The sequence below is a fragment of the Dermacentor andersoni genome, chromosome 3, assembly GCF_023375885.2.
Source record: "Dermacentor andersoni chromosome 3, qqDerAnde1_hic_scaffold, whole genome shotgun sequence".
NCBI classification, from domain to species: domain Eukaryota; kingdom Metazoa; phylum Arthropoda; class Arachnida; order Ixodida; family Ixodidae; genus Dermacentor; species Dermacentor andersoni.
Window position 1 is genome coordinate 141,013,006 of NC_092816.1, and position 23,865 is coordinate 141,036,870.

At 45.6% G+C, this 23,865-nt stretch overlaps 1 long non-coding RNA gene across 1 annotated transcript; it reads right to left on the reverse strand.

The window, feature by feature from the left end:
• Nucleotides 1-17,998: 17,998 nt before the first annotated feature.
• Nucleotides 17,999-23,865, reverse strand: LOC140216433 (uncharacterized). The gene is made up of 3 exons (XR_011893100.1): nt 22,497-23,865; nt 21,369-21,449; nt 17,999-19,057 (listed from the first exon to the last, which is right to left on the reverse strand). It is a non-coding gene; the product is annotated as an uncharacterized lncRNA (long non-coding RNA).

Below are 23,865 nucleotides of genomic sequence, written 5' to 3' on the forward strand. Positions count from 1 at the left end.
TGATTATGAGGCTAGCCGTAGTGGAGGACTCCGGAAATTTCGACAATCTGGCGTTCCTTAACGTGCACCCAAATCTAAGTACACGGGTGTTTTCGCATTTCGCCCCCATCGAAATGCGGCCGCCGTGGCCGGGATTCGATCCCGCGACCTTGTGCTCAGCAGCCTAACACCATAAACACTGAGCAACCACGGCGGGTTGTGTGAAAATTAGTACATGCAAATATATGACATTGGTAAAGAATATGTGTTATCGAACATGCATGTAGTTGCACGTTTGAATCGGGGAGTACTGCATTCATATGCACAGCCTATAGGTGATAGCAATCTTAAGCTAATGATGTTTCCTGTCTTTTAATTGTGAATTACACACAGCATTCATCACGTGGCTAATCAACACGAACAGTATTCTTACACATAGAAAGAACAAACATCACAATGATGTTAACGCTGCATTAGTGTATTTTTCATTTACATGGTCCAAGCATGGCACAGGTTGTCTTACGTTTTTGCCCGTTTTGAAGAGACACCAAGTGCATGTTACAAGTGTCCTAATATGCACAGCACAATGTTTACTGCAATAATTTTATTCATGCTCTTGAATAATCAACAAAATAATAAACTGGAAGCTCCTTTATAAGGTGTCTTCTGAGGGCTCGACTTGAGCGCAGTGAGGTCCCGATACTACTGTTGCAGAGCAGCCCTCTGGACCTCTGCCACACTCTCAAAAGCACGCGCCTGGCGCTCACCTACTGCCACCAGGCGGTTGAGTGCCCCCAGCAGCAGAATGTTCTGCTGCAAAAAAAAAAAAAAGAGACTGGATTGTTGCCAAGAATCTACCGCATATAAGCCATTATTTACAAAAAAAAAATGCTCGTTGCACTACTGGTACTAAGTGCCCTTAACTGTGGAAGCCTTTAGTGTATGCATAATAAAACAATGTGCCGGGACAACGTTGCTTCAATTTTCATAACTGGGGCTGTCGTTTTCAGAGCCAGTTGTCATATTGATTAGTGTGCGAGCAGCTGAGGTGTCCTCGCACCTTCACGAGTCTTTACTGTCAGCACCAGAAACCTATATTTCTTCACTGCAAAACAAATGCCTGTCCCTACAATCCCGTCTTATGCGATCTGATTGCATAATATGCCTACAAACATAATATTTTTGTCCCATTACGCAATTTTCTACCATCCTCGGCTGCAGTTCTCTCCTTGACATCTATTCTGTCACGCTTATGTAATCACCTGTTATGAATTGGCAATAAGTGATTGAAGACGTGCATGGCCTGCCTGCTGATTCCATTTTTTTCGTAATCTCAACTAGCATATCAGTTGCCACGGTTTACTACGCCACTCTCTTCCTGCCTTAATGCTATCTCCAACAATTTTTGTTAGTTCGCTTTCTGCACAGTAATCGACTTCTCAAGTTTCTTTGTTAACCTCCATGCTTATGTCCCATATTGCATAACTGGTAGGATGGAATGATTCCAAAATTTTTCAAGGATATCGGTAACGTGGCGATCATGATTCGGTAATGCCTTCCATCTGCTGTTCAACCCATGAAGCTTTTTATAAGTTTCCTGCTTTATATCGGTACCTGCTATCGATATTTCACCTGGATAAAGGTACTAATCTATAGATTATGCTGGCTTATTAATTTCTGTTATCTCACCAGACTAGTGAAGGTTACCTCTATTTTTTAGATATTTTCGTGGCCCACGTGTATGTAAAACCGCGAAGACTCTTTGGTTCTGAATGCCTTTTTTAAACTGCTGGACATTCAGCTCGTTACTATGAAAGTGACTTAATCCGTGTACTATTATTATGCTAAATATGAAACAGTAGAAATATACTTATCTGCAGTTTGTCGGTGTCTCCTTCCTTCACTGTGTTCGTTGAGAGATCCATCGTCGGCACCACCTCCTTGTCGCATCGTACCTATATAGGATGTCTTCCTTTTGCACACACTATGTAATATTCATGACGCTCGCAGTCACGCAGAGTGGAGTCACTCAGCGCACTCACAGAAGCAGCACAGGACGAGTTGTTTCTTCAGCATTACGCCGTGAACAGTAGGTGCGCGTTGCGATCTGTAAAATCGCCGAAGCGATTGGCAGTCTTTCGCGGTGCACGGAAAGATTGCTCATGGGGAACAGAACTATCCAAGAAATAGTGGCCATCGTCGAGCCTGATCACTACGTCGCGGACTGCAAGCTCATTGTACGAGTTTGTTTACACTGGCCCTCTTCGATGTTTAGCCGCCATGCTTGCCCGGTGAATGAATGTGATGACGCCACCAAAGCGTTCACTCATGGTATAATACGAAGCGTACTCAATTACATATGGTTAATACATATTCAGTGTACATCTTGTAAGCTTTAAAATGCTTCTAAGGTACGTTAAAGTAACTGTAATAGTAACTGTAAAGTATTTGTACTAAATGCATTTGTTTTATAATTTGCTTGTGCATGTAATGCACTCAGTGGCACGGCATAGAAGTGAAAGAAGGCACGACCATGCACCGACGGTATGATCACGTGAGCTCCAGTTTTTCCACCGCCCAGAAGGCAATGCCCAAGGAATTATAGCTACCCAGAGTTAATCTATGCTTGTCGAAATATAAGCTGTGTCTCGGTACCATATGTGCTTTCATCTTGGGGTGTCGCCAGAGCTCGTGAAGATCCCGAGTTTCACCAAACCCGGCGCTTCCTGCATAGCACCCCTGCACACAAACAGGTTGATTTATCAGTCTGATGAGTCATTCCTTCAGCTCCGTCCTGTCAAGTTCCCGGCGGACAAGGGTTTGTAAGGGGATGGGGATTCGTCTAGGAGCACTGAGTCGGAATAATACGGCGTCACTCTTAAGTCTGATCTGATTCTTGTCTTTCAGCATGCTGAGCCAGTTAAGCTAGAACTGCTGGACGCTTCTTTTCCTTAGACAGATGGGCTGGGCGACGTACGATTCAAGTACGCGAAGTAGGTAGCCTCCAGCATCTATCAGCCGGCTGTCCCCACTGTATCGCTTACAAGGCTATGTGTGGAAGCCTTCCGGGATCGCCGGTACCTTCGCACCTGAGTTCACATTGAAAGGGGCTGTATAATTGACCCCCGTGACGTGCACGTACCTAACGTTCTCAGGAATCGCGTCGGTATGCGGCGAGCTTGCTCGGTTTCGCGTTTCGCGAACGACGAAGTTCAGCGAAATGCAGATGCAAATGAGCGATGTACAGCAGATGTTGCAGAGCGACGCGCGCACAAGGCATTCTTAACGTGGATGCATGCGAGCGCCCGCACAAAGAAGTACAATCGCTAGAGCGTTCTGTTCAGGGCGATGCGTCTCGCTGCCTCACGTCCGAGAACAATTCCCACCCTACACTTGCCACCACTTCGCATACACTTTTTCCTCTGACCGTTGCCACTATACCTGCCCCCACCTCCACTGCAGCTGAGGAAGCAGCTATTGCGCTCGCCATTTCCGCTGCACCGGCCGGTTTCATATTCAGTGACTCCAAAGCTGCAGTCCCTAACTTTGCGAAGGATCACATCTCCTCCTATGCGCTCAGCATCCTTGAGCACTCCCCACCCCCTTGTCGTCGTATCCAACTCCTCTGGGTTCCGGCTCACGCGGGGCACCCTGGCAACGAGGCGGCAAATTCCATCGCTCGCGAGATGACGGACCGAGCTGGCCCCCTACACTCCGGGATGGACACGCGTGACTCCCTCTTCACCTTCCATGACATCACCCTTCATTACCGCAACTTTCGCCTAAAAACCTCAGACTCTGCGCAGGTGGCGCTGCGGAAAAACCCGTCACCAGCGCCCCTATCGCAGCCTTGGCGCTAACTGAGTAGTGCAAGGAGAGCTGTCCGCAAGCGAAGGTGCATAGGCCACAATGGACCCTTCTCTTTCGTTTGTGTTGAGGCATGGTTTCTTAAATATCAAGGACCTGGACAGCTTCTTCCGCCCATCCACGCTTCGGAAAGGAAGTTCAGCAGGGCTAAGTACGTGTACAATATAAAATAAAGTTTCAAGTGTTATTTCGGCGTGCTGCAGCTCGCAAGTACAGAAAGCATCAGGTTTGTCTATAAGCATATCAGCATAAAAATCTAAGCATTTCAATTTGGTTCATATTGAATATGTCCTGAACACCAGACTTAAGTTGTTATCTCCTATATTTTTATGTATTGTGTCGTAATGTTTTGTCTCGCTATTATTTACAGAGAGTAAAACCTTTCATAGCCTTTTCCAGGGCAGCAAACCGAAAACGTTTTCAAAGGCAGCAAACAGCGTGCAATCATCACGAAAGTGAGCTTGCTAAAGTGCCTACGCGCTGCATCTTTCTTTCTCGCAGGAGCTACAGCATCGCTCAGTACCTTAATTTGAACTTTTCGCAGACACTTCGAGCAACAAGCGCGCACAAACAAATGTAAATAAACGCGACATTTTTTTTTGTTTACACACGTGCGTTACTTTGCAATTACTCATCCAGTGCTCCTACAGCAACTGTATTGTTCACATTTCAAGAACGCAGTCGAGAAGGCTCAGCACATTGCGAAGCGTGCTTGTTGTATCGGCGCAGGACATACAAGATACCGAAAGTAGAAATGAGCTCGCAATACAACGATGCTCTAGAACAGCATTTTGAGTTCACAAACGAACCAGAATGTTTGGTTAAGCTAACCTGCCAAGTCTTTCCTTTCCACTTGTTGAGTCAAGCGGAGACGGACGTCTGTTAAAAGGTGAAGATATAGATGGCACATAAGGAGGTTGGTTCGCAACGTTGTTTTTTCTGTTACCAACGAAGTGGCGGCTGCAGATTCTTGAGTTTTCGCTTGGTTACCACGGTCTTCTGTCAGGGCTACGTAAAACAATTACAGAAGAACAAAATTGTCGCACTTTCTCATGCGAGCCGCTGTGTTGTGGGGAATGCAAGTAATCCGATTACCCAACAGGTTGAACGGCCCGTATACAGCGCTCTTGTCTTTCCCCTTCATACGATCGCGATGGAAATCGGTAAAACTGAACGTTGTCATTCCGTCCTTCACGTTCATGGCAATTTGCAACACAACAGTAGCGTCGATTGCGGCGTTTCTTCGTAGTGCGCGGAGCTATCGCGGTTGCCGTCGTTTCCGCCATCAGTCTGAAGAGTGAGCCAGCAAGCGCTTATGACACTTCAGCGGCGCGTCCGACTAGTGTAGAAATTCATAGCTCTCTGTCTGGGTGTTACATGCGCAAAACACTCGCAATATGAACCAAAATCTAATTACATCGTTGTTGCGCAGTCGCTAGCTGCATAGGCAACTTAGCAAGGGAGTCGGGCGTCGCACTACTCAGTTACTGCCTTTTCGCAACGGCAGGTGACGCTACGCGTTTTGCAAAACTCCAGAGTCTGACGTCCATCCCTCCCTTGCCCTCACAAATCCCTGTCTAAGCTCCAACTGAGCCCGTGGTGCCATTTACAGGCCCACACTTTCCTCTCTCCTGCCCGACTTGCCCTTATTCACCCCGGTGCCTTCTCACCCGAATACATGCTCCGCAGACACCCACGAGCAGACTGTGCTCATATTCTCTATTTATTCTCGAAACACTCTCCCCCTGCCTCTTGGCATGTATCTAGTCCGAAGCTGTGGGAGGCTGCTTTGGCCAGCTCGGAGCCGGATGTCCAGCTACGGCTAAGGATCTCGGCAGTGGAATTCACCGCCAGGCATGATCAGGTGGCCACGACCGGCAGCCTGAAGGCCACCCACGGAATGACGGCATCTTAATTTTCTTTCATTTTTTTTTTGGCCTTCACTAAATAAAGTTTGCACCACCACCGCCATGTCCGAGCGTCGAGGAGCTTTGTGAGCTCTGGTTGTGTGGAGCTGGACTGGCATATAATCGCAGACAACTTTATGTGGCAACGAAGGGAAAGCTGCGGAGGGAAAGCGCGCAGAAGTGAGAGCCCTTATGAAAAGAGTCCCGTGTTTTCATCCACGTTAGCTTAAGCTGGGGAAGAGAAGACGTAAGCACCTTCATAGCAACAGCTAAATAAAATGAAACGCACCACTGCATGTAGAAGGTTACTTATCTTGCGGCTTTCCTCTTCCGCGTCTGGGCAAACGCGAAACTGTCGCACGTGAAGCTGCGTCGATTCAGCTACTGTTCCGAGCATCCAAAAGCTGTCAAACGCTGGTGGACTACTTGGCGCCCTAACACATGTGCAGCAGCCACACGCCTGTAGCCTTCCCTTCAATGCCACAGAAAGTTCTCCAGGAGTATAGAATCTTCGGTGGTTCCTTTTGCCGCTTTTTCTTTCTCGGCGTCTGCTGTTACACCTAGGATCCCGGGATATCTTCGCCTCCGCAGCCTAAAACACGACGGATGACAGCGGGAGGTGCGCGCCGCGTGCGCCGCTGGAGTCTTTATAGCGACACCAGACGGCGCTCCCCTCCGCGCATCCGCGGCATCGGCGTCCCTGCGGGGGAACGATAACCATAAGCTTCCTCTTGGAAAATAGCGTTCAGCGCCAGCATTTCTCGGTCAATATTACGGTTGCATAAGCTGCAGTTACAGGGAAGCGGAAACTGTTGCATACGAAGCAGGAAGTGACGTAACTACGCTGTCGTATGTAAAAGAAGAGCCCCCTAGTATCAACTGATTTCATTTGTGTTCTTACAGCGCAATGGAAAAGGCGCGCATAGTTGAGATTCCCGAAGAGCATCGTGAACGCGATGAGCGGCAACGGGAACAGCAACGTTAATATGCAACGGCGTCTTGCTCAGGCTAGGCAGGGCAGAGCGGCATCTACCTAATCCAAGACACGCATAGTTAGGAAGCCTGAATACCATGAGTGACGAAATGAACAGCAACGTCATTATGCAGAATGGTGCCATGCTTAGGCTCGCGAGCACCCAATTTAAGGCTACGTCAAATTAGCCTATCGGATCAGGTGATAGCACTGCTTCGCGGGCCAACCACCTTCGCCGCGTGTATGAATTGAAGCTGACTTATTTCATTCTCGGCGTCCCGAATTGAAGCGCTTGAGTCCAACCTTCCTTTAGCGTCACCTTGGAGTTGCCGTACAACTGGCACGAGAGGCGTGCAGCTCTTAGACGAACGACTAACAGATCTCCCACGAAACGGTCTTCGACTTAGGGAGGCGGGTAGTCGCAATTCTCGACCAGCCTGCATAATTCAAAATAATAGGCATCAACGCCTTTACCCGCTTCCTAAGTGGGCTTGTGAAACCGAGAAAATGAATAACTTCGTTGGCTGGGAGGAAAAAGTACTGGATGAAACGCTTTATAAAAGTCTCGTAGAACAGCAGTTTGTTCATGAAAATTGAGAAGCAGGGCATGAGTTTCACGGCCTATGCAATATAAACGTGAGTGTACTTGCTCTTCTGCAGAACCATGGTAAACTGCAGAAACGTCTACGCAACCTTCGTAACTGGTTTCGCACGTTGGCCAGGACGTAATGCTGTTGAAGTTGAACGCGTCAGGTCACCCTAAAGAATGCCTAGCCACTTCGAAGCGGATACCTGTTGCTCGTTGACCATTCTGCTTCGCGTTCGGTGGACGAAGCAAACTGGCCACTTCTCCTACCATGTCGAAAGTTAGGTTCCGAATGTCGCGACAGTAGCGACACCGAGAATCTAGAGAAGCCGCAGCCCAATGCTTTGACCGTTCATATTCGAAACACGACTCTATAGCTGGTCCTACAAACAACCACGTTACAACGATTACGCCACATATAGTAGCTCACTGTTGTAAAGCTGCCAAGCCTCCTATATGAAAAACAAACAAATTATTCCTATCCAACGCTCGTTTGTAATCTATGTGAAGCCAAACTTTGGTGCAGCAGTTAATGAATGCTGTAAATATGCCCATTTTATTCCTGCCTCTTTTGCGTAAATGACACTGGCGCGTGCGCATGTGCTCTTTCTACGCAATGCAACTCTTTTAATATTCGTTTAATATATTATTTATCTTGTTGTTTGTTTATGAATTTATAGTGCGATTCCCATTGGCAATTTTAGCAAGGTGTGAAATAATTACATTGGTTACAATAAATCACATATAGCACCTAACAATATATGTAAGCTTACAGCAGAATAAAGGTGAAAAATGAAAGAAAGAGTGAGTAGCACAAATGAAAGACACCTCAGTGTCACGTACAAAAAGAAAAAGAAAAATTCTTACTTTGAATGCTACACAAATATTGTTTTGTAGTTTAGCACTTGAATGTTTGTTACACCGTTCCTATCAACGACAGCGTTAGGAAGCGGTTCGTGCATGCATAACCGCGATGCATGGTAGAGCGATGGAGTCGACGATGAAGACGCTTGCACACGAGGCGGTTAAGCGATCTTCTCTTGCCCTACCTTTGTAAATATTTCGTAACTGTAACCTTCGCCTACATCTCGCCTCCGTCGCACTTTGGTGGAGGTGCGACGTACGTCACACCTCGCAAAAGAACTCCGCAGCGGTTGCCGTTTCGGAATTCTTTCTGCAATGGCGAAAGACACGGCGCCTACACCATGGCCGGCCTCTCCAGCGGTAGTGATTGTGCAACCTCTGGATCCTGGCACGTTCTGCGGTTCCGGTGAACCGGACTTGAAAACTGGCTGGCAGAGTACGAATGCGTGAGTGCTGACGACTGATGGAACCCTACCCTGATGTTGACAAATATTACATTGTACCTAAAAGGCAAGCACTGCCAGAGTACGGTTCCATAAACTCGAAGCTTAAGTTGTACTTGCAAGAATAAACTACGAGACTTGTTTGGGAAGTCCGTTGGCTGTAAGATGGCCGCGAAATACATCCACGCGTCACGTGCCCATACGTCTGCAGTATCTTACGTCTCGTACATATAGCAGACGTGTTATCGATGTACCGAAAGGCAGATGCCGAGATGCCGGAGGCCTAGAAGGCTGGCCATATCTTGAAAGGGATAGCTGACGATACATGAAACGTTTTAATGTGCAAAAATGTTTGTGCAGTCGACGCCACTATTGGGGAATGCCGCCTCGAACGTCATCTACCCCTTACCGCCGTCCGTACAGTAACCGCTTTCCACGTTTCACCCAGTCGTGTTTCCACAACGCCGATGGTCCTACAAGGCCAAATAGTCCCTAGTCACGCTTGCCTGCCGACCGTCACGCGTCGTCTCCACCAACGTAGACTCGCCGCCCATCGCCCCCATTTACGCCTGCACGTGCCTACCAGGAAGCCTAACAGTGCAGCGCTCGGAGGTGACGCTCTATTGATGACTTCCTCCACAAATCCAATTCTGACGCTGTCGACTAGACGAAGCTTCTTAGACGTTGGCGTTGATGGCGTCAGTATTTCTGTGTTCGTCGACACTGGGGTACATCTCTATAATGAGCGCAGATCTTCGTCGTAGCCTTCTTAAAGTGCTCACGCCTGCTGCCTCCCGCATCCTGCGCGTCGCTGATGAAGGGGCTCCTGCCATTCTTGGGATGTGCACTGCCCGCGTCTGAATTCCTGGCCATCCCACTTCCGTTCCAGTTGTCATTTACAATTGCCCTCATGACCTAATCCTAGGTTTAGATTTTCTGCAACTCATTTTCCGCTCACCGATTGTGCGACCGGTGCTCTTCAGCTTGAGCTGCCCCATCTTCCCGATATTCCAGCCAACATACCGCGACGCTTATGCTCTCGCCATCACGTTCGTTTGCGGCCTCAAGCTTCCACACACGTAACTTTTACCTCAAACGCGATATTCCCGATGGCGACTGTCTTGTCTCCGATTGTCGACGTTTTCTTAGCCATCTATGTCACCCTTGGTCACACTATTGCTCCTGTTACCTACTATACAAAGGTCATTCCCTTCTCCACATCAGCCTGTTGGTAAAGTTTTCCCACAAAGCATATGGCTGGCCACTATTTCTGCGCTTGATCCCTGCAAGATTCCCGCTTTGGATACAGATGTTGCGCCACGTTCTTGGTCCTCCAACTTCGCTCCTTCGTCTCTCAACATTAACATAACTGCCGATCTTACCCAGGCGCAAGCTCAAAATCTCTACCGCGTCCTGGCGTCCTATCCTGACATATTCGATTTTAACGAATGCCCTCTAGGTCAAACATTTGCCGTGACTCATCGAATCAATATTGGTGACGCCAATCCTACACGCCGACATCCATATCGCAGAACGAGGTTGACAAAATGATTAAAAAACTAGCATCGAACCTTCGTGCAGCCCGCAGGCTTCCCGTGCCGTTCACGTGAAAAAAAAAGGGCGACAGCTGGCGTTTCTGCGTTTATTATCGGAAGTTGACGAATGTAAATCAAGAGAGGCCTACCCTTTGCCTTGCTTCCTTGCAGTAATGACACCCTCGATTGTCTTCATGGAGCCTTATATTTTTCGTCTACCGAACTTCGGTCCGGCTATTGGGAGATTTCAGTCGACACTATGGAAAGCGCTTTTTACGCAATATGGTGTGTACGAATTCAACGTCATGCCAGTTGGATTGTGTAATGCCCTATCACTATTCGAACGTATGATGGACTCTCTGCTGTGGGGATAAAAGGGGTCTATCTGTCTTTGCTATTTAGACGATGTCATTGTCTACTCACCAACATTTAACAGTCACACGTTTGTCGGCTGCTCTTGCCGTTTTCCGTCAAGGCACTCTTAATCTGAACTCAGTTGAGTGACATTTCGGGAGACGCCAGATAAATATCACCTTGTCAGTGCTGCCTATGTTCAACCAGACCCCGACAAGGTAAGAACAGTGCAACAATTTCCCGTGCCGTGCTGAGTCAAGGACGCCTGGAATTTCGTAGGATTATGTTCCTACTTTCATCCGCTTGTCTGGGACTTCAATGACATCGGCCGCGCACTTATTGAACTCTTGGAGAAGGGCGTTCCTTTTGTGTGGGGTCCTGAACAAGCAGCTTCACTTTTCTGCCCTCAACCATCTACTCCCCACACCACCAATACTGGCCGAGTTCTACTCCTCATCAACTACAGAACTTCGCACCTATGGCAGTGGTCACGGGATTGAGGCTGTGCTTGGCCAAAAACAGCCATGTTCACCTGTTCTCGCCTACGCCAGTAGCCGTCTTTCATCGTCCGAACGGAAATTTTCCACCACTGAACGCGAGTGCCTGGCTTTAGTGTGGGCTGTCACCAAATTCAGGTCTTACTTTTTTGGTCGAATTTCTTCTGTAATTACAGCTCACCATGCCCTCTGCTAGTTCTCGTCACTCAATGATCCATGTGGACTCCTCGGTCTCTGGCCAATACGGCACGAATAGTCGTTTGTTGTTCACTACGAGCCTGGACGACTGCGTCAAGTCGCAGATTACTTGTCAGGTCACTCTGTCGGTGCTCCCGACCTCGTTGATTCTGACTCAGACGCCTGCGTGCTGTCCATCCTTGCGTTGGATGATGTGCCCAAAGAACAGCGACGAGACGCGTCTTTACGGCTCATCATCGATCGTTTAACCTTTCCATCACCAGACGCTTCTGTTCGCCCGTTTGAGTTACACAATGTTCTCTATCGTCGTAATGTCAGCTCAGATGGCCCAGAGCTTCCGCTTTTCTTACCTTGTCATCTACGCTTCAGTTTTCTTCACAAGCTGCACGACGTACCGACTGCCGGCCACCTAGGTGTTTCGCCTACTTAGGCCCGCATGGAGCGTCGGTTTTCCTGGCATGGCATGTACCGCTTTGTGCGCCGCTACGTCGCTGCTTGTGAATGATGCGAACACCACAAGAGCCCTCCAGCGCTGCCTGCAGAAGCTACAACTTATTGATATCTCTAGAGAGACATTTTTCCGCATCGGCCTTGACCTCCCATGCCCTTTCCCTATGTCGATCTCGCGAGATGAATGGGTCGAGGTCGCAACGCATTACGCCACGCGTTTCACAATCGCCAGGGGATTGCCGACAACCTGCCCTACAGACGACGCTGACTTCCTCCTCCCCGACGCGATTCTACATCATGCCCCTCGGCAGCTTCTCACCGATCCCGTAAGTGGTTCTTCTCAAGAGCGGTGGACGACATCGTTCGTTCCTGATCCACTGCTCACCGCCGCATATCGTCCACAGACGAACGGAATGCCCGAGTACCTGAACCGCCGCTATTTGAGATGCTGGCCATGTATGTTTCGTCTGATTACGGTAACTGGGACAGCACGCTACCATTGGTTACCTTTGTGTTCAAGTCGTCACGTCATGAAGCCGCTGGATATTCAGTTTTATTTATTGTTTTGCCGACATCTTGCATTGCCACTCAAAACTCTCCTTCCTCCGGCTCCTCGCTCGCCTACTAAATACGCAAGTTACGTCGTTGCTCCAGCCCGCGCAGCTGGTTAATTTGCCCCACGACCCAATGACTGCTTCGTAAGAATACCCAAAATCTCGTTACAACAGCCGACACAAAAGCGTGCACTTTTCGCCAGGGTCTCTGGTAGTCCTGTGGTCACCATGCCGCCGTATTGACCTTTCAGAGAAGCTTCTCTTACGCTACACCGCATCTACAATGGGCTGCGTCAACTCGATGACGTGAATTACAAAACTGTACCCCTGGGCCCTGCTTCTTCGACCTCCTTTCTACCAACTGACTTTCATGTTTCCCGGCTGAAGCCATATTGCTCTGCTAGTTCCCCGCCTTCTTAGCAAGCGCCAGGACGGCGCTTTTGCCGCCGGAGGGTGATGTTACGAAGTAATCCGTACATGGATGAACGCGATGCTTAACAGAGTGATGAAGACGGCGATGAAGACGCTTGCGCGTGGGGCGGATCAGCCATTTTCTTTTGCCCTACTTTCTTTGTAAATTTTCTGTAAATATATCATTAGCCTGCATATCGCCTCCGTGACAATAGTTCGCAGAATGTGGGAATACTTCAAACACTAGATCAAAGTTTGAAAAGGCGTTATAGTGAGCTCGCTTCCTTGCATTGTAGGGCATCGGGAATAAAATGACATAATTTTTGTGAGGTCAGTTTCATTAGTTTCCTTTAAATAATTAATATAGGACTTTTAGAAGGGACTTGCGATTTCCTTGCGCTAGGGGTTGAAGTTTAGATTTTTCGAATAAATCTGTTATTGAGGTACGCCCATAATAATTATAAAGAAAGCCAAGATAAATTTTTTGCAGTCGTTCAATGTTATGTTAGTTTTAGTGCTCGGGTTCGAGTCATAGAAGTGTCGCCTAAGATGGGAATAATTACACATATATAGGCTAGAACTCTGACGCAGGGAGTAGAATGTTTAAGGGCTCTTCGCAGGACAAATATTTTACGACTAGCAATTGATCTTACCGTGTCAATGTGTTTAGTCTATCTGAGATCCTTAGTCATCCAGGTACTATCGGGAGCAATATGAGCGGGAACGCGCGAACGCGTGGCAAATAGCCCCGAAACCGAATTAGAGCGATACGCGGATGGCGCTGTCGAAAACAGAGGTGAAAGGTGGACGCTCTTCGACTAACTGTTGGCACTCCCACCGCGCTTGCGTTTGTCGAAAACGGCAGCTTACGGCATTTCACTGGCCGCCGATAGTCAATAAGACGGTTACGCGCACAGTAACTTACAGCGAGTTATTTTTTTTTTCAGTCATGCTTTTCTTTTGTTTAGAGCGCACGCTCTTACACTCTAAAAACTAAGGGAGTGCCGGGCACTCTCTTTGAGGGAGTAGCTGCTTGTCCCATATTTCACTCTCTTTTCGAGAGTAGATCGACCCTCTTTGAGAGAGAGTAGGTCAACTCCTCCTGACAGAGTTTTGTTACTCCACCGCAAGGGATTGCTAGTACTCTTCCGCAGAGTGATAATACTCTTCCCACAGGGGGTGCTAGTACTCTTCCGCAGAGTGCTAATACTCTCCCCGCAGGGTAATAGTACACCGCCAGACCGAGTACTTCTACTCCCCCAAACAGAGTGCTAGTACTCTTCCCAATACCCTCTTAGCCAAGTCCTGGTCACGCATGCAGGCAGGAAATCAGATCAAATTAGGGCCGCTGATATACTGTTCCCTAGGCGGCTCCTCAGAGACACTGGCCCGATTCCAAGCGGCCTTCAGAATAGGCGTGAGCAAAGTTATGCAGGATTTTAAAGTCATTTTTTTCCTGGCTATTTGCTGCCTACCGTGAGGCGTGACTGCTCTGAAGCGGCCTATGCGTATGCGTCACGAACGCCACTGAGGAGAAAAAAAAGCGAATTAACACTTAAATCTGCAAATATCTTCGCAAATTTCACAATCAGGAGTCACACAATCTAATTAAAATACAATTGTCAAGGGAATCACATACTTATCAAGAATCACAATGCTCGATACATCATGTGAATTCGAACCCGCGTACACTCGCATTTGTACAATTCAAAACACACATCATAACCATTACACCACAGCGCCGCCACGCCCAGTCGTGTTCTTTTAGAGGTTATATATATACCAAACGTATTTGATGAATCGGCTGTGGTGGGTGGGGTTTCTCTGCAGTGTGCTGTGCTGTTGTGTACTGGAATACGTGTGCGTTTGCATCATTTCCATTCCTTGCTACGACTAACGAAGGAAGACAACGTAGACGACAACGTGAGAACTATTCACGGCTTGTCGTCACCGCAGGAAAATAACAAATGTGCCGTTCAGCTCATGATCGAGTGCTTCTCCAGTCCATGTTCTCCACAATACGCGGATACAAAGTGTTGCGCCAACCATCCACGTATGTGAATTCGCGCGTATACTGGTGAGCAACTGCGACGCCAGTACCAGGCATTTCGACGTGCCTCACGCTGCCGTTTAGGCGTTCTTTTCAAGTGAATTAGTTTAGAGTTTGGTTCAGTCCGCTGTGAGCTGTTGTCCTGCATTAGCAGCGGATCGTTAGCGTTTTGAAGCGCATGCATTCCAGCATTTGGAGACTGCTTATGCCGATAGCCGCGTCAAATGCATTGGCACGCATGTTTAAATGACTAATGTGTCCACTTGTTACGCGTGCACTGCTCGTATCCTGTGGCAGTGCTCGTTCTAAAAGCTTCGAAGACCATCTACACTCATGCGTGTGTTCAATTTATATATGCGCAGGATGGACTTGCCGGCTAGTTGGTTGAGCATTTTAGAAGAAACAGCGCAACACAAGGACGACGCAAGAACATGCCACACCACGAAGCGCTGGTGTGGTTGATGCTTTTTTTCGTCCTTGTGTTTGCGCTGTTTCTTCTTCCACGATACACGCACACCACAGGTACGCGAAAGTTTAGGAGCATAAGTGGTTAACTCTGTTTTCCCCGTTTTCTCTCAGTGTCAATGGCACAGTGCGTTGCCCGGAATTGTGCACGCTTACCCCCATATGCAGAATGCATCATAACTTGAAGCCCATGCTTGACTTGATCTAAACGACGCAAGTCGTGAACGCACCAAAAGAAAGGCAGTGAGCGTCTTGGGGGACGTTCGCACCAGGCGTCGTTTATATCAAGTCAAGCATGAGCTTTGCATTAAGATACATTTCTGAATACGGGGGCTAGACATCTGCTTCTTCCAGAAAATGTCGAAGAAACGCCCGCCAAAACCAGGCACATTAGTAAACTTAACTAGGCAATACGAAGCTCCATAGAAAAAAAGAAGAGTGGTATTAAAAGCTTTCAGTATTTTTCTTTACTCCAAAATAGTAGCGCTCTCGTGGCTTCACTGTACAGAGATAGTGCAGCGTTAGCTAGAAAGCATGAATTTCCTAACTCCATGCCAAAATAAGCTTGTAAAATTATTTAGGTGCTAGAATCCAGGGTTTGTAGCGATCCTTGAAAATCCTTTATTTCTAAAATGCCATTTTCAAGGCATTGAAAACCCTTGAATTTTTAGAAGTACTGGAAAGTCCTTAAGCTTGTACACTTGGATAGACTTAGCAGACATTGCCAAGCGCTTTTTTTCCCTTCTGTGACACTGTTTCGCATGTCACAGAAAATTGTCTCTGGAGGTTATAGAAGGAAAGCGACATCCTTAAAGTTGAAATTACAAAGGAGCTGCAGATACCAGTTTTATGCACATGGAACCGGCGACAAATGTGCTTGGAGGAGCAGAAGCAGGAAGCTCAACAGTTGAGGCATTCGAAGAGAAGCCGTGAAGAGTAAATTGAGAGCGACAGACACAATAAAAAGAAATTAGAAATGACTATTGCTTATTTGATGGTGAAAAAAGCTGAGGCAACAGATGACATCACATACACTGTCAAACCAAACAGTATTCAAAAACTGCAAATGTTGCAGGTCCAAGTAGTTAATTGCGCTATTGCAGAAAAACTTTGAGCGCTTTCTTGAAATGCTTCCTTGTGTGCGTTTAGTGGTGGGCGGTGAAAGGCAAATTAGCAGTCTTTCAAATGTTTGAAATCACTGAAATGCGATTTGTTTTGTTTTCCTTTGTCTGCATTAAAGTTAACGGTGTTCTTGAACAAGTTATTGCCTGTCCAAACTACTACACACATTGCACGAGGTCCTTGAAGTTACTGTGTCGGGGCCTCGAAAGTCCTTGAAAACCATTGAATTTTTTTCTTCAATATTGCTACGAACCCAGTAGAACAACTGTCATGGAGTAAAAACCTTGGCTGAACAGGGGCTTATACGCAGAGCACAGGAAGACTAGAAATGCAGTAGTAAGCATGGAGGGCCCTGAAAAAAATGTGCCACATCCGCTCGTCTGCCTTATGCTTCTGCACCGACTGTCGCATTTTTAATAGAAGTGCACTTTCTGTTCTACTCCAATAAACGCAACATTACGAACTCCAGTGTGGGGCAGTCCTTCAGCCAGTGGAGAACTTTTTCTGTACATCCGAGTCAGCATTGTAGTACAAGATTTGTTAAACTGGTTTAGCAGAATATGAGCAGTATACTCTTAAATTAGCTGTTTATTTGAATGCACAAGTTCAGGTCCTCAGTTTGGTTGCATGACAAATTGCCATACCTCAATAGATACAAGAAACAATTTTATTACAGTTTAATAAAATCCAAACAGTAATAATCACAAAAATATAATGACATACATTTCTTTTGGTACGTATACAGCCCATGTCTTGGCAGTGTATAAATTCAACTATACACCGCAAGTACTGTGTCCTTACCACTATTATTCACATGTGTAAAACCATCACAGCAATTCAACAAATATCACAGTAATTAGTGACATACACTTTGTAACTGCTTTACATGAGCATAATGTATACAAATGGTCTCTGTGTACCTACACATGACTAGTGCCACCCGAGTACTATTACTCACAGGTGTAAAACCAACAAAGCAGTTCTTTAAAAAATATCACAGCGCTTAGTGACGTACATGCTGTAACTCCCTTGTAGAAACTTAATACAAACATGTGAGGACACAGAAAGCTAGCAGTGGGCATACATGGGAATACCACCGCCTCAATACTAATTAACAAGTGTAAAACCAACCAAGAAGTTCTTTAAAGAATATCACAATGCTTAGTGACATACATTTTCTAACTAGCTTATATAAGCTTTATACAAACATGAGAACATACACAAAGCTAGCGGTGCACCCGCATAGAAGTGCGGCCATGTGAACACGATTATTTGCAAGTGTAAGCTCAACAGAACAGTTTGTTATAGTGACGCACATTTTGTAACTGCCTTATACAAGCTTAGTGCAAGCACAAGAATGCAGAAAAATATAAATTAAAAACTTGCTCTATGCAAGTTTTTACAGATCAACACAAATGGTAAACACCGCTTTGAAGACAAATGTGACTGTGGCAAAGCGCAGTGCTGTGCCGGTTGAAATTGCCACCCACAAAAGTATTGAGCAATGCTTAAACCACAGGCAATAAAGTGCTGAAAGACTGCGTCTCTAACGTAACTATTGTAATTCAAATTTCTTGAATATAGGGCTCGCTTGCAGATAAGGCATCTGATTCAACTGACCTGATTTTAAACCTGCTACATGCATACACTGCACTCAAATATAACTGGTAATAATAATTATAAAAGGAATTTAAAAACTTGATAGTATGATGAAGATGCATGACTAGAAAATTCTGTCCCACTCGTACTTGTTAAAAAGGTGTAAGTATGACACATGTTCTTTTTTTCCTCAATTTTTGCATTAATGGACAGCCGGGAACCTCGAACCGACACAAAAAAAAGATACTATGTTAATAGTGTTATGAATAATTTTTTGTGACATCTTTTTTACAGACAAGTTGCAGTCTCGTTTCTGGAGGTTGAGCTGTATCTTGCAAAATAACTTGAAAAGTGGTCACATGGGAGCATGACACTGTATCATAATGTTAGTTTCAGTTGACTCTCTTGCCCTACAAGTCGCTGCTCACTGTGGCCAGTGATGCAACAGCAGTGTCTGTGTGATTTTCATCACACTTCTGTCCTATGCAATTCTTACCAGAGTTGGCGGCACATAGATACCCAAATTTCGATAGTGTTGCTTTCTCAGGTGGTTGCTTTTGATTTGCTCAATATCAGTTGGCACTTCAGCTGCATCAAACTTCTTTTTTACCTCTTCAACAACAACATCAACAATCTTATGACACCTGTGTTGTCCTTCTAGTTGCCTACAAAGACCAGTCAATCTAGCAACAACACTGACAGTCTCTACTATCTTGTAATGGGGGAGAGGTGTGTCCCACCATGTGTTCCACATTGTTGTCACTATGTGGGCTGGCTGGGGAGGCAACAACTTTAATATGTTTGCATTTGCATATATTAAAGTGATGCTTGTGCTGTGTTATAACACCTAACTTAGTCTTGCACTTGCTGCACAATAACACTGGCTCACAGTCGTGGTGAAAAGCTTTTGTATGTTGAGCAAATGAGTTGTATCCACTACAAAAAAAGTCAGTGATAGCACACATGTTGCTCTACGAGGCCTGGTGTGGTTCCTTCTGACACTGCTGCTGATGCTGACGCGCTGCTGCTTGCCTCGTACACTGTTGCAGCTGCAGTAGACATGGCAGTCTCTGTATCTATTGCTGCCGTGTCATCTGTCATGGTAACTTCCAAGTGGTATCGGGCTCACTTCTGCAACAGAGATGTTGTTTGCCCCTTGAGGGCTCTCATGATCAGGGCCAATAGTTTCGTAGGCATTGTCTCCTGCATCGAAGAACCAATAAGAAAAGCATGAATTAGTAAACATAGCTCTAAAAAGTACGGACATCAAGACTTAACCACAAGCTTTCCACATAAGTGACCGGGCTTAATGAATAATACTTGCAGGAGGAATTACACAATTGTTTGTGTATATTACAGTAAAGCCTCATCAGAAGATATTCAAGAGGCACGGGAAACATGTCTCTCGAAACCAAAAATTTTGAGACACCGAGGAGCCAGACTAGATCACTTTATTATGCATCATCACTAAAGTATGTTTTGATATATCTGAAGGAATAAATGCTCAGGGTGGCTTAAAGGGCCCCTAAACCACTTCTCGACAATTTTTGAACATTTCAAGTAAACACGCGTATCGAAATCAGGATGCCGTCACGATCGACGAAGCCAAATGCCAGAGTGCGTAGCACTGCCGGAGCACCACAATATGAAGAAAATGACCCCGTGCGCCTCTCTGGACCTATCCTGCACCCCCCAGTTTGTCCTGACGTCACCAGGCTGTCTCTGATGATGTCACCAGTTTCCGGTGCTGTCGATTGGTCGAACGAAAGTGTACGACTGCCGGCAAGGCCTGCAAGCAAATACACACACTCCTTCTTCCTCGTCGCGTTGCGCGCGATGCCATTGTGGGCAGCCAATGGGGGCAAAGAACAGAAACGCCAACAGAAGGGTCTCCCTATGAGGCTCTTCAACACGAGTCACCATACAGTTCTGTTGTATTAGCGCCACCCCTCGCAGGACGACGGGCCAGCGCGGCAGCAACAGAGCTCGTTGGTGTTGGCCTGTCCCGTAACATTTTGAGGTGTACTAGGCAAGGAAAAGACGATACTGTCCATATGGCGTGCACCAGATGAAAGAGTAAAATGAGTGGGGACTACTTTTCGATAATCAAACACACGTAGCTCCACTATTACTGCACTGTTTCGAAAAATTCTCGTGGCTATCTGTTCATTGCCTTATTGTGTAGAACTGCAACACCGCAACTAAATTTCAACCTCGGTGGTTTAGGGGCCCTTTGAAGAAGACATTCACAGCTTTTTAGTAACTGTAGATTGTGTTAGCTTTTTTCCCAACTTCTGGAATTTAAACACTTCACTTTGCAAGCCTTGTTGCTCGCAGTACCTTTGAGGTGCTCTTAGACGCTCGTCAGCTTCAACTGCCGACACGTTCTGCCCTGCACTGTCCTCGTTGCCCTCCTTTTCTGGTTCATGCTAAAAGAGACATGCGCGATTGACTTGTGTAAGGATTGCGCGATCTTTACGCCCTTCGGAGCACACAAGGTGCACAAAGTGAATGTGTCTGGGTTGTGTCCCTTCGAAGTAGTGAATACTTAAAAAGTCATCCTTAGTAACAAAGGTGTCTCTTGTATACAGTATTGTTAACGTGGCAAACATCGGAAAACCAACCAAACCATTTTCAGATGTCTCTTACAACCAAGTGCATCTTGTAATGAGATTCTACTGTACTGAATATTTTTCAACTATGGATCATCTGCATGTACATATAGTCACAAAGACATGTTGTGTGGAATGGCGAATCGGGAAACAGTTCGTACTCTTACTTTTTGTCCCTAACATAAGCAGCTGATATCAATATGATAAAAAAGCAGGCAATGAGGCTAGAATGGAACATAATCCTTCAGCTCTAAACAGTTTTTTGGGCCCACATCATTCCCTCATATGACATAAGGAAACAACTTGATTGCAGTAATGGCTGCATGTGATCTGAGTTGATTGAAACAAACTATACGTAAGGTTGTCCTGTATGTAATTTTATCAGAGTGCTTTTTAGATGTCCTGCTGGTGATCCTGGCTGCGCGATGCTTCTCATGCTTTTTGGCACGATAACTTTTTTTCCAGTCCACTTTTTTTTTTTCAGATTTTCTCCCCTTTCCCTTCCCCCTTGTGTAAAATAGCACACTTGAAGTATCAAATTTGTTGAACTAACGTGTGTATCAAACCTGTTAACATGTGTGCTTCTCTGTGGTCTGTCTTGTATTTTTGCGCTGCGCAATTGAATTCAAGATGAAAGATGGAACGTCCCTGCCTTTAGTTTAATTGTGTGTGTGTGTGTGTGTGTCTCATGTTTTGAAATATATGTACATTCAGGAGTGCCTGCATGCCCTTCTCTCCTGCTCCAGCGACGAAAAGGAGAGCCTGTTTATGTACCATAGTAAAAAATTCAAAGGTTTTCGCTGTGCCCATTACATCCCTTATAGTATGGATCTGTCACAATACAGAGTAGCAGTGGTCCATAATACTAGCCCATCCCAACATAATTATAAATTAACACATACCGACATGCTGCGAAACAGCTGTTGCAAAGCCGCTGGTGAAGGCAATTTCCGCAGCACTGCAGTGGTACAGCCGAGTTCCACCTGTATAGTGACAAATCCATATGCGTGTTAGCAACTCAGTAGTTGCTGATGGTTTCATAGGCTTTACACTACACAATAAAGTAATCTAGACAACTTTGTTGGAACAAATGCACATAATTAGGACACCACTTAAACACTAACACGATTATTTGCCCCCAATCTCTCACTCACTAAGGGATAATACTACTGAAACATCGGTGGAGAGCTCAGATTAACACAGCCCATAAAGGACAAGCGTTCTTTGAGGAAAACAGCTATAACAGCGGTTAGTTTTCTTGATCATTTTGTGTGGTAGCTTTGATTTAAATGTCATGCAGTACTATAAAATACGGAGTGCCGCATTTCTAGCAGCAGAAGGCGTCGTCAGGCTCATGGTACAACAGATTTTTGCACTGTTTGTCAGTGAGCCGACACATACAAAGAAAACCGAATTCACACATACATATACAGTGTCAAGTGCACTTCTCCTTCTGAAAACGCAGCCACCAGTTCCAATGTTGCTGAAAGGAAAGGTTATATAAAGTGCGAAACTGCATGGAACTGCCACTTATGACTGTATATGTGTGGTCTGCTGATTGCAGAGGTAGTCACATGCTATTTCTAGTCTCCTTTAGAAGCATTACTAAAGAATAAATTAAAATCTATTCATAAGTCACCAATTTCATGCATCCACAGTTTGGCTAAATAACCTATGAGAAAAAGACATGTTTACCTGGAATAGCAACCTTTTTTCCTGCTGCAAAACTTTCCTTCGAATTAATGAAATAACTTCACAGCGTCATAATGCGTTTCTCGCAACTACTTGCCGGCAGTGGCGAGTTAGTGTTTATATCCGACTCATTGGGCGACAATACTGCCAAACACAAATGCTTCACGAACACGTCCCTCGCAGAGAATAGCAACCATATATGCCTTTGTGAGACATGATCGCACCTTTGTGGTCAAAATGTACACTAGAACGACATCACCATCTCATTAAAAAAAGAAGCCTCCGTACAAGGCAGCCGCCAACTGCATAATGTGAAATTGCAACTGATGTCCACTTACTGGTGGCCTGTGTTTGAGTCACTTTTGGCAGTTGACTGGGTGCTGAGAAATGCACGTCCTGGGTTGTCCCTGCAAAACATACAGGGTTATGTCAAATGTTGAAAATATATATATGCCGGCATTTCATCAGTCGCAAAACAAACGAGTAAACTAATAAACAACAGTAATGTAAACAGAGTACACATCATAAGATAGGCTGTCAACTGTTAATGCATTACGCAAAAAACCTAATGCATAGGAAAGACTATGTGTATACACACGAAGCTGACACACAATTTAATTCGCTCTAGGTTTTTCCGTGCAGTATATTCAAATTATTATGTCTCGTGGTTAGAGCAAAATTAGTGTAAATTACGAACTAAATTATCTACCCTGGAAACTTTTCTTCAATATGCACCTCTGCGCGCTTCGAACGAGTAGCGTTGTAAAATTTACGTACATGGCATTTAACATAGTTGCTGAACACGGATTTCCTTTGCCCTGTGTCGTGTACAGTGAGCTACATATATCTGCCCCCCCCCCTTTCTTGTACTAGCCATACTGCGTGCCACTGCACCTATACGCACGTCAATAAACCTCACGACACAGAAATAAAAAAAGCGCCAATCACCCATGCCTGCATGTTGTAGTAGGCCTAACCTAACCAAGCATGGGCTGTTGCTTTTTATAGTAAACACAGGCACCGTGCTCATTGCAAGTATGTATCATGTCGCTAAGCAAATATGCAATTTCATTGTACCACTATTTTTTTATCACATGGATATATCTGTTGAGAGGCAAGACAAAAAGCAGTCACTTCTCAGAACTAATCAGCTTTCTTAAAACACATTTTTAACTTTTCAATGACACTTGCTGCTATGTGTTTGTCTCCAGAGAGCATACTTGATTTGACTTTCCAATCAGAGACATTACATAAATATACCATGTTAAGATGACTGCCTGGAGCACGTGAGAATTTTCATCTTCGTGTAACATACTGTATCTTGATTTTGTTGACATTTGGTCAAATGGTACACCCAATATACCCACATACTTGTTTTCTTGTTCAAATAACATGCCAATGTATTTTGATTTTTTCGCATTGGCTCCTCTGCACTACGTGTAGTCGCGCTGCACTGGCTCTTTCACATCCTCGTGTCCTTGCAGCTGCCTGCTTGCGTTATATAAAGCGGGTGCCTGAAAAATATCGTATGCAAAAGTCAACACAAGGGCATGGTGCAAAACAACATCAAGACAGTCAAGGCCATGGCAATAAAAAAGTCTTAGCTCTTAGTCTTCCTAGTGAAATGCATGCAAAACTTCCAAATGACTGCAACAGTCAACTGCTAAACTAACTTCAATTTTTAAATTTAAGCAAAAAAACAAATAA